This window comes from Myotis myotis, unplaced genomic scaffold (assembly GCF_014108235.1).
Source record: "Myotis myotis isolate mMyoMyo1 unplaced genomic scaffold, mMyoMyo1.p scaffold_m19_p_1, whole genome shotgun sequence".
Classification (NCBI taxonomy): Eukaryota; Metazoa; Chordata; class Mammalia; order Chiroptera; family Vespertilionidae; genus Myotis; species Myotis myotis.
In genome coordinates, this window is record NW_023416313.1 from 101,062,611 (window position 1) to 101,074,404 (window position 11,794).

General features: G+C 39.2%; 1 pseudogene; it reads right to left on the minus strand.

The window, feature by feature from the left end:
- Positions 1–7,720: 7,720 nt before the first annotated feature.
- Positions 7,721–8,556, minus strand: LOC118674620 (annotated as a pseudogene).
- Positions 8,557–11,794: the final 3,238 nt, after the last annotated feature.

Below are 11,794 nucleotides of genomic sequence, written 5' to 3' on the forward strand. Positions count from 1 at the left end.
TGGTTAGGCTTATATGCATGCATACAAGTCTTTTGGCTGATCTCTTACCCTCACCCCCCAGCCCTTCCCTGTCTTCCCACTGAAGTTTGACAGTCTGTTTGATGCTTCTCTGTCTCTATTTTTGTTTTCAGTTTATGATGTTCATTATATTCCACAAATGAATGAGATTATGTGATATTTATTTTCTCCGACTGGCTGATTTTGCTTAGCATAATGCTCTCCAGGTCCATCCATGCTGTTGCGAAAGGTAGGAGTTCTTTCTTTTTTACAGCAGTGTAGTATTCTATTGTGTAGATGTACCACAGCTTTTTAATCCACTCATCTACTGATGGGCACTTAGGCTGTTTCCAAATCTTAGCTATTGTAAATTGTGCTGCTATGAACATAGGGGTGCATATGTCCTTTCTGATTGGTGTTTCTGATTTCTTGGGATATATTCCTAGAAGTGGGATTACTAGGTCAAATGGCAGTTCCATTTTTAACTTTTTGAGGAAACTCCATACTGTTTTCCACAGTGGCTGCACCAGTCTGCATTCCCACCAGCAGTGCACAAGGGTTCCTTTTTCTCCACATCCTCATCAGCACTTGTTGTTTGTTGATTTGTTGATGATAGCCATTCTGGCAGGTGTGAGATAGTGTCTCATTGTTTTGATTTGCATCTGTTGGATGATTAGCGACTTAGAACATTTTTTCATATGTCTCTTGACCTTCCGTATGTCCTCTTTTAAAAGTGTCTACTTAAGTCCTTTGCCCATTTTTTGATTGAATTGTTTATCTTCTTTTTGTTAAGTTGTATGAGTTCCCTATAAATTTTGGAGATTAGGCTCTTATTGGATATAACATTGGCAAATATGTTCTCCCATGCAGTGGGATTTCTTGTTGTTTTGTTGATGGTTTCTTTTGCTGTGCAGAAGCTTTTTATTTTGATGTAGTCCCATTGTTTATTTTCTCCTTAGTTTCCATTGCCCTAGGAGCTGTATTGGTAAAGATATTGCTACGACATATGTCTGATATTTTGCTGCCTATGGATTCTTCTAAGATTTTTATGGTTTTCCATCTTATGTTTAAGTCCTTTATTCATTTTGAGTTTATTTTTTGTGTATAGTGTTCGTTGGTGGTCTAGTTTCATTTTTTTGCATGTACTTTTCCAAACACCATTTATTGAAGAGACTGTCTTGATTCCATTGTATACTCTTGCCTCCTTTGTCAAATATTAATTGAGCATAGTGGTTTGGGTTGATTTCTGGGTTCTCTATTCTATTCCATTGGTCTATATGTCTGTTCTTGTACCAGTACCAGACAGTTTTGAGAACAGTGGCTTTGTAGTATAGCTTGATATCTGGTATTGTGATCCCTCCAACTTTGTTCTTTTTTAGGATTGCTGCAGCTATTTGGGGTCTTTCTTTATTCCATATGAATTTTTGGAGTGTTTGTTCTAAGTCTGTGAAATAAATATCTCCTATCTTTATGTACTGGCCTTGTGAAGATGACAACCTTTGCCAATTAGCCTGGCTAGAGGTTCTTGGACTTCTCAACCTTTTTCTGATGTCTTGCTCTCTCTGGCCCAAGCAAGCTTTAAAGTGCTGCTTTCTGTTTTCAATGGTGTTCAGACTCTGGCCCTGGTACTGTCAGCACTCAGACTCAAGCAAGACAGAAACCAGTGCCTTAGGGAGCCTCTGTATAGCCAGAACGTTGAATGCCTAGTCCACCTTTCATTTCTATGCTGACCGAGGAACCCCAGTATGGAGTTTCCTTCTGAATGCACCTTACTCTTCTTGAGAGGGTGAGGGACATGGACAGGTGTGCTTAATGCTACCAATATTTTGGCTGGGTGCTCAAGCTAAACTGGTTTCTACAGTTCTCACAGAGATATTCTGGTCCATATATTATTAACTCTGTGTCTCTTGAAAGATGGAGAGCCAGGTGTTGCTCAGTGGTTGAGCGTTGACCCATGAAACAGGAGGTAATGGGTTTGATTCCCGGCCAGGGTACATGCCTGGGTTATGGGCTTGATACCCAGTAGGGGGCATGTAGAAGGTAGCTGATCAATATTCCTCTCTCATTGATGTTTCTATCTCTTTATCCTTCTCCCTTCCTCTCTTTCTAAAATAAATAAAAACATTTTTAAAAAATGAAAGGAGACCAGTAACCTCATAGTCCCCCATCTTTCTAGAAATAATATTTTAACCCAAAATAATTATTTAGGATCTAGTATCTACTGTCTGTAAGTGATCACTTATTCTATTTTACTATGAAATGACACATTTTGAAATTAAGTTATATTTATTGTTTAGTTCATCATGACCTGATGCTCTGTTTATTTATCTTAGGAAGGGACAGGGTCATCTCTGGGGTTCTTAAATTCAAGTTAACTATTTGCTTACATAGTCCCAACCTCATATTTTTTTGCTAGTCCCGACCTCATATTTTTTGTTCAGACAACAAGCTACAGACTAGGCTCTCTCTCTCTCTCTCTCTCTCTCTCTCTCTCTCTCTCTCTCTCTCTCTCTCTCTCTCTCTCTCTCTCTCTCTCTCTCTCTCTCTCTCCCCTGTTTGTGTAGTCATATATATGTGTGTGTTAGAAGGAGACTATGGAAAGAGCTGGGGTCTTTAAGAGTTTTCAGAAGTAGAATGCCTGCATTTGAGACTCATAGAAAAGCATGTCTGTGTTGGTTGAATAAATTTATGGATGCACGGAAAGCAGAAAAGAGGTCAGATTATAGGGTATGGCCCATTGAAATTAGTAAACTACAAATAGTTATTGATTACCGCTGTTACCCACTGTCAATAGTGATTGTGTGATTATGCTAATAATGTTGTATTTACCACTTACCTTAGGGTAACTGTTATGGGTTGAATTGTGTCTCCCTATAAAAAAGGTATATTGGAGGCCAACCCCCAGTCCTTCTGACTGGAGCTCATTTGGAGATAGGGTATTTATAGAGGTAACCAAGTTAAAACAAGGTCATCAGGGTGTGCCCTAACCCAATATGAACAGTTTTCTAATGAAAAGGAAACTTTAAACAGAGCTGAACATGCACACAGGGAGAATGCCACCTGAATATGAAGATAGAGATTTGTGTGAAGTGCCTATAAGCCAAGGAACACCAAAAATTGCCAGCACACCATCAGGATCTAGGAGACAGGCATGGAATGGATTCTCCCTCACCAACTTCCAGAGGAACCAACTCTGCCAACACATTGATATTGGACTTCTAGCCTCCAGAAGTGTGGGACAATACATTTCTGTTGTTTAATCCATTCAATTTGTGATATTTTGTTACAGCAGCCCCAGGAAATGAATACAGTAACCGCTTATATTATGCTGCATATTTTTTTCTAAAATCTTCATAAATGATTATCAAAGATGTGCTAGATCCATTATTGTAAACACAGGTCTATGTTATCCATGGTCAGTGCTGGTGAGTCTTCCTTTTACTCTAAAATTTCTTTACTCTGACCTCACTCAAGTGTTTTCACAGTTATGGTATTGACATGCAGATGTGCAAGGTACTTTTGTGATCTTGGGGACAATATTTGGTAGAGTGAATCGATAGTTTTGTGTGAAATCTTTTAGGGTCACCATTATCTCTGCTTTTTTCTTAAGAGATGTTTGGGTAAGACTCTAAGACCCTCACTCATAACTGTGTAAAGGACAATTTTGGAAGATAAATTATTGTGGCCAAACAAGAAAGACTAGGAATTTCAATATGTCTAGTCCTAGTTTTTATATTTTCCTCTCTTAAAAAGATTCTACTGATCAAATAAGACGTTTTTTGTTAGAAATTATTTTGCAACATGGATCACTGTCACTTTAGCTCACTCAACTTTGAGCTAAATCAAATTTGCTGAGCAAGATAATTTGGTTATTTGTGTGGGCAATCGTAAGGGAAAGAAGAACAAATGGCTTGTAACAGATGCTATGCTTACAAATATCAAAGTTTTCAGTGAGCCCACAATTTTAAAGGTCACACCATTTTATGGTTACAACTTTTAAACTTAGTAATAAATACAGGATATGTGCTATACTTCCTACTCTAAATGCATTGGTTTCCCAATTTTCCATGTCAAAGAATGGCTTTACCATCTGTCACTGTTTTATAGAATTTCTTCAAACTCAACTCTTTCCTCTTTCCTGATGTGTTTGTTAACTTTCAGGAGAATCATTACCAAGACTTTACAGTATAAAGTTGTTTTATAACATCTAGTCAATTGTGATGTGAGTGATTGATTTGTAATAGCCCTCAATGTAAGAAATTAATCTAGCAAATAATTATTTGAACTCTAAGATCATTGTTAAAATTCTGATCAACATGACTTAGTAAGCAGATCATGCTATATTCCTTTTCTGCATGTCAATTAGATCAAACCTTAGTTGTTTTATTCACAATTTCTATATCCTTACCTATATTTGTGTATTTGATTTGTCATGAACCGAGAAAAGAATGTTATAGTCTCCTATTATAGATTTATTTTTGCATTTTATTGGATTTTATATATTTTAAGTCTATGCCTCAAATTTCATGAGATGTATTGACTGTATGCTTTATCATATGAAACATTTTAATTATATATACACATACCCACTTTATACTTTGACCTTTAATTATAATGTATGTGGTTTACTGTAGTACTTACTTTACTTTTTTATTAAAACATTTTTTTAATGTTGTCATTATTACAGGAGTTTTCTCTATTCTTTGCCCACCTCCACCCTCCCTGCCTCCCCATTCCTTGGCCTTTTAATAAAAGCATTTAATATCTCCATATTTTTATTCTGAGTCATTTTTTAAGATGTGTTCTGGATAGCTGGGTTTCATAATGCAATATATGAATTTCTATTTTTAATAAAGGAATTTACCTCATTTGCCATTTCTTTTCATTGTTGTTGATATGTGTGGAATTATTCTAGCTATGTTAACTTGTAATGTTTATTTTTTATACTTTCAAATTATTTATTCCTTTGATATTCCCAATTTCCTGCTCTTGTTTTAATAAAAATATTTGTATTCTGTTTTTCTTTCCCTATGATTAGGAAATTATACATCCTATTCCTCTAGTTTCTAGAGCTTAACCTTTATTTTGTAAGGCATACATTTGAGCATATTTTTCGATCAGTATCTAAAATACCAGTAAATCAGTAAATATATCCTTGCATAACAAGCCAGGAACCTCGGTACCTTTTATTTCATTCTACCTCCTGTTGCTAGCCTCTCCCCCCATGTTGAGATAATCTGAGATATTAGTTCCAGATCATTATTATTTAACATTAAATTTTATTTAGCTAATCTTTTATTGGTTTCATTGCTATTCATTGTTTCTTTTGACCATTTCTTAGGTTCTAATTAATTGATTAATTCATTAATTTTTGGCATTCACATATTGACTTCCTACCCCTCCCTCCCTAGCTTTATTGAGATATAATTGACTAAATTGCATATATTTAAGGTATATATTTTGATATACCAGTATCTTTTACTTTTTGAAAGTTTACATTACACCACCTCGCTTTTTTTTTTTTTTGAGTGCTATAGCAAAGGAATTTATAAGAGGAAATATTTCTCACTAGTAACATGGCATGGATTTGGCCAAAAGTGTTATAGTGAATCACCAATATATTATAAAGTATTTTTCAACTTCCAACATCTAATGTATTATATGTTAACACTACTATGTGAGAAGATATAATAATTTTCTGAAAGTAAAGTAATAATTTAGTAAAATAAATAATTCAATGCACTTTGAGTGATATTTTTGATTGAATGATGCTTTTAAAAATTTTAATTGAATTTATTGGGATGACATTGGTTATAAAATTATTAATAAAATTCAGGTATACAATTCTATAATACATCATTTGTATGTTGAATTGTGTGTTCACACCCAAAATCTCCTTCCGTCACCATTTATTACCTCTTTACCCCCTTTTTACATACCCCCACCCCCATTCCCTTGGTAATTACCATACTGTTGTCTGTATCTATGAGTCTTTTTTTTTAGACCACCTTCTTACACCATATATAAGAATAAACTCAAAATGGATTAAAGACTTAAATGTAAACTTGAAACCATAAATGTCCTAGAAGAAAACATAGGCAGTAAGATCTCAGACATTTCTCCTAGCAATAGTTCTTCTGGTAATACTCCTTAGGCAAGGGAAACAAAAGAAAAAATAAATAAATGGGACTAGATCAAACTAAAAAGTTTATGCACAGGAACCATCAACGAAATGAAAAGACAACCTACTGAATAGGAGAACATATTTGCCAATTATACATCTGATAAGGGGTTAATATCCAAAAAGAAGGCAAACAATCCAATTAAAACTTTTTAAACTAAAAGCAGTTTATGGTGGGTAGTCATGTCCTAGGCTGGTATCTTCCCTGACAAAGGTCAATCTTTACTCTATCTGAGCCTGTCTATTGTCTTCTTGCATCTATGATAACGTACCTTTGGAATGTCAAAGCAATTTTCCTTTTTCTGAAACCCTCAAACACAGGCACCGCTATGCAGAGACCACAAACCCCCTCATTGTTATTGAGTTAACTGTTGACTGTGAACTCTCCTGCACCCATCATGTAAAAGCAGTGTGTGTTCATCATTTTACTTTTTATCCAATCCCTGCTTTGCCTTCTCCCACCTCTCTAATCTATCACCAATGGATTTCACGTAACCGACTTATGTCACCTGTTTTGATTGTAATGTATAAAATAAGGTGCAAAAATGCCGTTCTCTGGAGCATTACCTCAATCCTAAAGATTTTGCTTCCTGGGTGAAAATACCACTTTGCTTTTACAAAAGACCCACATTAGTACGTATTTTAGCCAATTGAAAGAAATTTGAAGAGGATTTTTGCTTTTACAAGAAAACAAAAAACAAAAAATGAAAATAGTGGGCAGTGTTTGTTCTGCAGCGAGCTGTTACAGAGGCAGCGCTTACCCCAGCAGTGAGAGTGGCACCACCAAAGCTCCTTCCCTCGAAATTACACTCAGTATCTCATCACCAAATGGGGCGATAAGGACACATATGTAATACCTTAATCAATAAAGAAAAAAAAAACCTCCATAGGTGGTGATGCCAATTGGATTCTTTTTAAAAATTAGATAACCCCACCATCTTTCCTCTCAAAACATTTACCATTTTGACTATATCCTTGATGGGTTAAAATTGTATTAAAATGTGTGTAGGTGTGGCTCCTGATTTTTTTTTTTCTAAGATAAGAGTCTTTTGCCCTAACCGGTTTGGCTCAGTGGATAGAGTGTCAGCCTGCGGACTCAAGGGTCCCTGGTTTGATTCTGGTCAAGGGCATGTACCTTGGTTGCGGGCACATCCCCAGTAGGGAGTGTGCAGGAGGCAGCTGATCGATGTTTCTCTCTCATTGATGTTTCTAACTCTCTATCCCCCTCCCTTCCTCTCTGTAAAAAAATCAATAAAATATATATATTTTTTAAAAAAGATAAGAGTCTTTCTTCAGCTATGGGAGTGTGTCTTCCATTATTTTATTGATTATTTTCCCTGCTCTAATTTTTCTGCTAATTTCTTATAGGACTTTTAAAAATGAAGGTGGGAATCTTGTAGATTTATGCTCCATGTAGTTTACAATTTTTATACCATTTATTTGGAAATAATTTCAAATATGCAAGAACATTGCAAGAATAGTACAAAGAATGTATGCATAGCCTCCAACCAGATTTAGAAACTTAACTTTTTTTTTTCAAAATTTAATTCACATAAAGTTTAATCAGTCAAGTTAATGAAAATATCAAAATTTTTGAGATAGTGTATGGCAGCAGAAATGAAATTTTTGTTGCAAATAATACAGTACTTGGTGTTTCCATTATTGACAAACTATGCTGCAGAAAGAGCAATTGCATTGAATCTCAATTCATCAGGGTCACGTTCCATAAACTTCTTGCAAACTTCTATGGCATCCTCTAATAATGTTTCATCACTAGTTTCACCATGGTTAATTGGAAATGGTTTCCGTCCATCTAAATCATAGAGATACCCATCTACGTGAACTAATGCAATAAAATGAAGATCTACTTTTTCATCTATATTTGGTGCCTCAGTCTGACCTTCATGGGCACTGGTCTCATGAGTAACTCGAATAGCGTCATAGTTCTCCAGGTATCTGGCTCGTTCTTCAGGGCTCATTGACACAGACTCCTCTAGGAATTTTTTCAAGGTTGATCCAGATTCAAAATGCATCTTGTCTTTATTGTTGGCAATAGCATGGATCAGTCCAATTGTTCCACAGGCATTGCTGATTGTTTGCTTCATGAAATATACTGACGATTTAACATCTTGTCCCTGAGATTTTATTTTTTCCTCCTCTTCTGTTCTGAATACTTAATACTTTTCTGTAATAGGGAAGAGAAGTAATACTGCACACACTGGTATCGGTACCATGCTAAGGAGTTCAGGATCCATTCCATATACAAAGACAAATTGCCATTTAGGATGCAGGCCTAATTGTTTGAGAAACTGGTTGGTGACCTTGGGGTTGGCCTCCAGCGGCAGCCAGCAATGTCGCTCCATGGCAGCTCTGCCCGGCCACTCGCCAGCTCTGACAGCCTTCGCGGTCGCCGCTGCGGCCGCTTCCGCCCCACGTGCCGTGACCTGAAACTTAACTTCTTGCCATATTTGCTTTATCATTCTCTTTTACTTTATATGTATATAATTTTTTTCAGAACCACTTTAGTGTGTATTTCTTAAGAACAAGTATATTCTATTTTATAACCATACTAGAGGCCCGGTGCACAAAAATTTGTGCACTTGGGGGAGGTCCCTCAGCCCGGCCTGTGTCCTCTCACAGTCTGGGACTCCTCAGGGAATGACCACCTGCTGGCTTAGGCCTGCTCCCTGGGGGATGGGGCCTAAGCTGGCATTCAGACATCCCGGTGGCAGCCTGGGAGCCCTCGGGGGATGTCCACTTGCCAGCAGGGAGTAGGCCTAAGCTGCAGTCGGACATCCTTAGTGCTGCTGAGGAGGTGGAAGAGGCTCCCACCACCACCGCTGTACTGGCAGCTGGCAGCCTGGCTTGTGGCTGAGCAGAGCTCCCCCTGTGGGAGTGCACTGACCACCAGGGCCAGCTCCTGCACTGAGCATCTGCCCCTGGTGGTCAGTGTGTGTCATAGTGACCAGTCATTCCCAGTCATTCTGCTGTTAAGGTCAAATTGCATATTACCCTTTTATTATATAGGAGTGCCTAGCCAGCCTGGGTGAGGGACTGATGGCTGTTTGCATGCTGGCCACAGCCCCTTCAGGGTGGGGGTCCCCCCTGGGTGCCTGCCAGCCTGGGTGAGGGGCTGATGGCTGTTTGCAGGCTTGCCACAGCCCCTTCAGGGTTGGGGGTCCTGCTGGGGTGTCTGGCCAGTCTGGGTGAGGAGCTGAGGGCTGTTTGCAGGCTGGCTAAGGCCCCCAGCGGGGACCCTCACCCCATGAGGGTGTGGCCAGTCTGGGTGAGGGGCTGATGGCTGTTTGCAGGCTGGCTACGGCCCCCAGCCACCCAAGCTCCCAGTGAAGGCTGGCTGGAAGCAGGTATCTGGGATTTATTTGTCTTCTATAATTGAAACTTCGTTGCCATGAGCGGAGGCCACAGCTGCCTCAGGGCAGGCAGGAAGCTTGGCCTTCTCCATTGCCTGGGCAACCAAGCCTCCTGTTTGCTCCAGCTCCATGGCTGCTGGCCACCATCTTGGTTGGGTTAGTTTGCATATAGTTGCTCTGATTGGCTGGTGGGCGTGGCCCAGGGCGTAGCAAAGGTATGGTCAATTTGCATGTTTGTCTTTTATTAGTTTAGATTATAATTAATTAAAATCAGGGAGTTTAACACTGACTTACTAGTATTATCTAATTAATTTTTTATACATCTTTTTGTTCCTTTTGTGTTATAGTGTGGGAAATTTTTTTTTTAAATATTTTTTATTGATTAAGATATTACATATGTGTCCTTATCCCCACGTTACCCTCTACCCCCCACCCCCCGCTCATGTCCCCCCCCACCCCCCCTGTTGTCCGTGTCCATTGGTTAGGCCTATATGCTTGCATATAAGTCCTTTGGTTGGTCTTTCCCCCTTACCCCCACCCTCCCCTACCTTCCCTCCAAGGCCCGACAGTCCAATCAATGCCTCTCCGTCTCTGGATCAGTCCTTGTTCATCAGTTTATGTTGTTCATTATATTCCACAAATGAGTGAGATCCTGTGGTATTTATCTGCTCTCCACTTCCATCCATGCTGTGACAAATGGTAAGAGTTCCTTTTTCTTCTTGCTCTTCTTAAAGAATACCGTTCAGCATTTCATATAATGCTGGTTTGGTGGTGATGAACTTCTTTAGCGTTTTCTTATCTGTGAAGCTCTTTATCTGACCTTCTATTCTGAATGATAGCTTTGCTGGATAAAGTAATCTTGGTTGTAGGTTCTTGGCATTCATCACTTTGAATATTTCTTGCCACTCTCTTCTGGTTTGCATGGTTTATGTTGAGAAATCAGCTGACAGTCGTATGGGTACTCCCTTATAGGTAACTGACTGTCTTTCTCTTGCTGCTTTTAAGATTCTCTCTTTGTCTTTTGCTCTTGGCATTTTAATTATGATGTCTCTTGGTGTGGTCCTCTTTGGATTCCTTTTGTTTGGGGTTCTCTGCGCTTCCTGGACTTGTAAGTCTATTTCTTTCACCAGGTAGGGGAAGTTTTCTGTCATTATTTCTTCAAATAGGTTTTCAATATCTTGCTCTCTCTCTTCTTCTGATACCCCTATAATTCTGATGTTGGTACGCTTGAAGTTGTCCCAGAGGCTCCTTACACTATCTTCATATTTTTGGAATCTTTTTTCTTTTTTCTTTTTCGGTTGGGTCTTTTTTGTTTCTTTGTATTTCAAATCTTTGACTTGATTCTTGGGATCCTCTTTTCTGCTGTTGGATCTCTGTATATTATTCTTTATTTCAGTCAGTGTATGCTTAATTTCTAGTTGGTCCTTTTTCATATCCTCGAGAGTCTCACTAGATTTATCGAGGATCTCACTAAATTTATCGGCGGTTTCCATAAAATTCTTGAAAAACCTTATAAATATGGCCTTGAATTCTATATCCAGTCGTTTGCTTTCCTCCATTTCTGTCATTTGTGACCTGTTTCTTTGTCTCCGCATTTTTTATGCTTCCCTGTGTTGGTAGAGTGGTTTTGTGTGCTAGGTGTCCTGTAGGGCCCAGTGGCTCAGCCTCCCCAGTTACCTGAGGTGGACACTCTTGGTGTACCCCCTTGTGGGCTTTTTGCATAGTCTTATTGTAGTTATGCCTTGATTGTTGTAGGATCACTGGGAGGAATTGACCTCCAGGCCAATTGGCAGTGAGAATCAGCTGTGTCTGCAGTGGGAGAACTTCTGTGCTGAAGACACCCTTCTGGGGCAAGACTTGCTTCAGTGGGGTTTTGGTGCTCACTGAGTCTGCCCCCTGAGTGTGTCCCTTATGGATCAGAGGAGTTGTAATCTGGATGGTCCCCCTCTGACCACTGGTACACTGGCTCTTGGATCTAAGGAGGTGCTAATTTAGCCTCTGCCTGAGGTTACACAGCAGTAGCTACGAAGAGAACTGCAGATTCCCCTTCCTTTTTTGGAGTTTGGAGGTACCCTGATGAGGCCCAGCTGTGAAGCAATGCAAGCTGCTGTGGGGCCTTGGGCCTTCTCTTGGAAGTTCTGGGTCTGTCTGGCCCAGCTGCAGTTAGGTAATTTTCAGGTTGCAAAGGGCCGGGGCATTCATATGCAAAAGCCTCTGCCGCAGCCTGGGTGGGGCGGGGTCTCAG